Source organism: Momordica charantia, assembly GCF_013281855.1.
Source record: "Momordica charantia cultivar OHB3-1 chromosome 5 unlocalized genomic scaffold, Mcharantia_2.0 BLBB01000005.1, whole genome shotgun sequence".
NCBI lineage: Eukaryota > Viridiplantae > Streptophyta > Magnoliopsida > Cucurbitales > Cucurbitaceae > Momordica > Momordica charantia.
In genome coordinates this window covers 16,544,276-16,549,696 of record NW_028275163.1, presented here as the reverse complement: position 1 = coordinate 16,549,696, position 5,421 = coordinate 16,544,276, and the positions used below count along the sequence as shown (strand labels likewise).

Here is a 5,421-nt window from a genome sequence, read left to right as displayed (position 1 = left end):
GTAGTACATTCTTAAGTGCGAAGTGTTCCATAGATGGGGCAACAAATTTCCAGAAAAATCACGAGCACATAAGTTCTAAGTCACACCACTCCTTTCACCTGGTAAGCACCTTCCTAGGTTGACTCGAATGCTGCCAAATTGCATTGGATTTTTTATAACTCTCAGATAGAGAGTGTTTAATAGGTTATTCATGGCATTTATGGTGCGAAAACACTAAGATATCTAGAAATAAGCTTAAGAAAAAGGGAGAATACATCGAGTGGGCCCTAAACTCTTGGAAGTTCTAAATCACTATGATTTTCATGATTTAATGCTTAATAGTTGTTAGTTTGTGCACGGGCAGTTGACTTCAGATTTAACGAAGAAGCATGCTGCCAAGTTATGAAGATTATGTTATGTACGGAAAAGAAGCACTGGTCAGCAGCCTGGAGTTCGTCCGGATGCTCCAGAGCGCGTAGCAGCACAGTAATTGTTTGAGCTGGGAATATTACTGCGCCCGTACAGCCTCCAAGAAGTACCCTAATTTTAAAAGACATGGTATTTAAGGAAATGGCAGACCAGCCACTAGGGACATTCAGACATCCTTGGAAGTTAGCACCGTTTTTGGGAGGAGAGAAAAAGGAGAAGATTCCTTCATTGACGAAGGAGGTTTTTGAAGAATGAGCTAAAGATACGGGTCGTGTCATGGGGTTACACTGTACATCATAAGAAGCTTCTTATTCTCTGTTTTCTCCATCGACAATGATTTCATCTTCACTCTTCGTCATTTGCTTTTGCCATTTTAATATGAACTAACCTTCACCTTCGGGGAGAAGATATTCCCAACGCTTGTTGTTTATTCGTGGTTTATCTTGTTCAACTTCATTAAATGTTTAATGGAAGTGTACTTAATTTTTGTCTCACTATGCTTGTGTGGCCTACTTGTTTAGTGTGTTGTATTGCTTGAGGTTCGGAAAAGCCCTTGTTAAGTAGCTTAGCTTCCTTTAGCTGTATTAATCCTTGATTGGGTATGAGGGTGGATATTTAGGGATGGGGTTCACCATACAGTGCCTATAGACCGTTTTGCTATAAGTATCTTAGCTATGGTGGGAATCAGGTTAAAGTACATCTAAGGTATCTTGGGAAAGAGCCGTAAAAGTTTGGGCAGCAGAGCTCGAGAGTGAGCAGTGATAACGTTTCAAACACAAGAGCAGCGCTAAGGAAATCCCCCTCCCCGATTTACTTATCACTCGTTTCTTCCGTGTGTTTCTCATCTTCGTTGCCAACTGCTTTTGGGTGTGCTGAGAGTCTGTAATAGTTGGTTTTCATTGCATGTTTAATTTAGATAGTTTAGAAATTGAATTAATAGACCATTGATTGCTTTTATTTAGTGATTTAAAATTCCCAAATCCGTTTCTTCATTCTATTTCTAGAGACGACCTTGTTTTTATACTACAATAGATTGTTTTGGTGTATACTTGCACCAATTTTCTCTTAGTTGTAAGGAACTGAACAAGTTTTTAGCATCATTGTCGGGGATTTAAGAATTTAAAACTTGAATTTGGGATATATTTTGAGTTATGGTGCCTAAGTAGCCTTTCAATTTTGTGTTTGAGGTGAACTGAGCAGTGGATGACCGACTTCCCTACGTTTGAATTTGCTTTTGACCTAGAACCAGAGCGTACATTGAGAACAAGAAGGGTCGAGCAGCGTATACAAGGCAAGGAGAGAGGCATGAATCCAGAAGCGCCAATTAGGCTTGAGTAGGAGATGAAGAGGATAGAAAGGGTTAGGGCTGGAGTTGGAATCCCAATATCTCCCCTAAATGTTGTCCGGCTTGCAGATGATACAGAGCAGGAGATTAGAGCCTACACAGCCCCAGCTTTATATGACTTCAACCCTGTGATAGCAGATCCAATTATAGAAGCGAGTAAATTTTGAGCTGAAATCGGCAATGTTTTAGATGTTACAAACTGTGGGACCGTTTCATGGGCTTGCATCAAAAGATCTACATAGACGCCTAAGATATTTCATGCAAGTGGCGGATTCATTTAAAGAAGCTGGAGTAAGTAAAGAAGCTATGAGATTAAAGCTATTCCCCTACTCTTTGAGGGATAATGCCGGAGCATGGTTGGACTCTTTACCACATGAATCGATCACATCATGGAATGATATAGCAGAAAAATTTATGATGCAATACTTTCCACCTTCGAAGAATGCTGAACTTAGAAACAAAATAAATAAATTTCAACAACTATCAGGAGAATGCTTGAGTGAATCATGGATAAGATTCAAAGGACTGCTGTAGAAATGCCTTCATCATGGAATACCGCGCTGCATACAAATTGAGACTTAATATAATGGACTGAATGAGGCAACGCAATTGATGATTCATGGTTCAGCCAAGGGAGTTTTGTTATCAAAACCATACGAGGAAGCCTTTGACATTTTGGAAAGGATTTCACAGAACAAACATCAATGGTCAAAGTCTCGATCAGCATTAATAACAGTAAGCCATAGGGGGTTAGTAACAGACGATGTAGTCGCGGATCTTAACTCAAAGATTTCATGCCTAGCTGACATTGTTATGAAAAGTGCAACTGTGAGTGAAGCTATATCAACCAAGGCAAAGGTGGCTGCTATGCAAAGTAATCTTTGTCCTTACTGTGAGGGAGAACACCATTTTGAAAACTGCCCAGGCAATCCTGCATCAGTATTTTACTTGGTCAACCCACAGCAGAATAGGAATAATGTATATGAAAACACATATAATCCGAGCTGGAGAAATCACCCAAATTTCAGTTGGGGAGGAAATCAAGGAGGCAACAATGTGGGGTCAAGTAACACACAAGTGTATCCTCCAGGCTTCTTAGGGCAGAATCAATAGACCACCCAAAAGCAGCCAGAAGCACTAAGTCTTGAAGATATGTTCAAGGCATATATGACAAAGAATGATGTTAATGTACAAAGCCAAGCTACATTGCTGCAGAGTTAGACAGCATCTTTGCACAACATGGAATTGCAGATGGACTAATTGGCAACATAATTAAAAAGCATACCAAAAGGAGCATTGCCAAGCGATACAGAGTAGCCAAAACGAGACGGAAATGAATAGTGCAAGGCCTTAATGTTGAAAAGCGGTAGGGCATTGCCACCGGCGTATGAATAAGAAGTTAACGAGGAACGGGAAGTTATACTAGACGCCCTCAAGGAAGCAGAGCAACTTACAAAATCAGATGGATTAGTTAACTCTAAAAGAAAGCTCAAAAGCAGAACAGTTGTCAAACAGTGATACACCAACACATACTGCAGAGTTAAGGCAACAATTGTCTGAAGAAAAGAACACAGAAGGGACAGACAAGACAAGAAAAACTAAAGCATCGGCATCAAGTTTACCTAATAAGCCACAGCTTCCAGAAAAACACAACCTCCAGCAAATACCGCGTTATATGTACCTATAATACTACCCAAAAAGGTTTCAGAAGAAGAATCAAGAGGGGCATTTTAAACGATTCCTGGAGGTGCTTAAGCAAATACATATCAACATTCCACTGGTGGAGGGGCTTGAACAAATGCCAACATATGTAAAATTTTTGAAAGATGTCTTAACTAAGAAGCGTAGATTAGGAAAATTTGAAACTGTCTGTTTAACAAAGGAGTGCAACACCATTAAAGATCTAGGAAGCTTTACAATTTTGGTGTCCATTGGGGGTCTTAAGATTGGTTAAGCCTTGTCCGATCTTGGGGCAACTATTAATTTAATGCCGCTGTCAGTATACAAGAGGCTAGGCATGGGTGAAGTGAGACCAACGACAGTCACACTACAGCTGGCAAATAGCTCAATTGCAAACCCTGAAGGAAAACTCGAGGATGCTCTGGTACAAGTGGACAAGTTTATATTTCCAGCTGATTTTGATGCAGATGAGGACGTGCCAATCATCCTAGGGAGGCCATTCTTAGCCATAGGGCGCGCGCTTGTGGATGTACATAAAGGAGAAGTAACAATGAGAGTGCAGGATCAAGAAATTAAATTTTTTGTCTAGGACTCTATGAAGTACCCTTCTGATGATAAAGAGTGTGCAGTCTTGTGAGTACTAGACGAAGCTGTCCTGGAGTCATTCAGTACAGAGGCAATGCTGGAGCAACATATAGGTGAAGTGGATATTATGCTGGAACAAGTAGATGAAATATGTCAAGAAGTTCTCTATTTAGACTGTGCTGGCGATTTCGCAAGATCATGGTCAAGATTCCACGAGAGCTTAGACTTAGAGGACATTGGACGTAAACAGTTGAAGCCATCTATCGAGGAACCACCAGAATTGGAGTTAAAAGTCCTCCCAAAACATCTAAAGTATGCTTACCTTGGAACATCCAAAACACTGCCCATTATAATTGCTGGAAACCTAACAGCAGAAAAGGAGAACGAGTTGCTAGCAGTGTTGAGCGAACACAGGAAAGCTATCGGGTTGGACAATCGTGGATATTGAAGTAATAAGTCTCAGTTACTGTATGCACAAAATTATTTTAGAAGGAAATTGCAAGAATTCAGTTGAACCGCAGCGAAGGCTCAACCCGACGATGAAGAAGTTGTTAAGAAATAGATCATAAAGTGGCTGGATGCTGGAATTATACACCCAATATCAGACAGTGAGTGCGTAAGTCCGGTATAGTGCGTTCTGAAGAAGGGAGGAATGACGGTAGTTGAGAATGCCAAGAATGAGCTCATTCCCACTCGGATAGTTACCAGATGGAGAATATTCATGGACTATAAAAAACTCAACAAAGCTACAAGGAAGGATAATTTTTCGTTGTCATTCATTGATCAAATGCTGGACAAACTAGCTCGGCAAGAGTATTACTACTTCCTTGATGATTACATTGGGTACAACCAGATCACTATAAGTCCTCAAGATCAACAAAAAGCAACATCTACATGCCCGTATAGAACTTTCACCTTGAGGAGGATGTCTTTCGGTCTATGCAACGCTCCAACCACATTTCAGCGATGTATGATGGCTATATTCTCAGACCTGGTTGAATTTGTGGTAAAAGTCTTTATGGATGACTTCTAAGTTTTTGGAGCTAGTTTCACTAAATGTCTATCGAACCTTCGACGGATGTTGCAATGCTGTGAGGAGACCAACCTAGTCCTCAATTGGGAAAAGTGCCATTTCATGATAAAGGAGGGCATAGTATTGGGACATCGGGTTTCAAAGAAAGGACTGGAGGTAGATAAAGCCAAAGTAGACATCATACAGGGTTCTACCGACGGTTTATAAAGGATTTTTTATAAACTTGCTAAACCTTTGTGTTCCTTGTTATAAAATGATAGAGTGTTTGATTTTTCTGTTGACTGTTTATAAGCATTCGAGGTGTTTAAAGTATGCTTTCACCCATGCCTCGATTATTCAATCACCAGATTGGTAGCTCCCATTTGAATTA

General features: G+C 40.3%; 1 non-coding gene across 1 annotated transcript; it reads right to left on the bottom strand.

Annotated features, from left to right (window-relative positions):
- Positions 1 to 2,200: 2,200 nt before the first annotated feature.
- On the bottom strand, positions 2,201 to 2,307 carry LOC148211453 (small nucleolar RNA R71). The gene has a single exon (XR_015791142.1). It is a non-coding gene; the product is annotated as a small nucleolar RNA R71 (small nucleolar RNA).
- Positions 2,308 to 5,421: the final 3,114 nt, after the last annotated feature.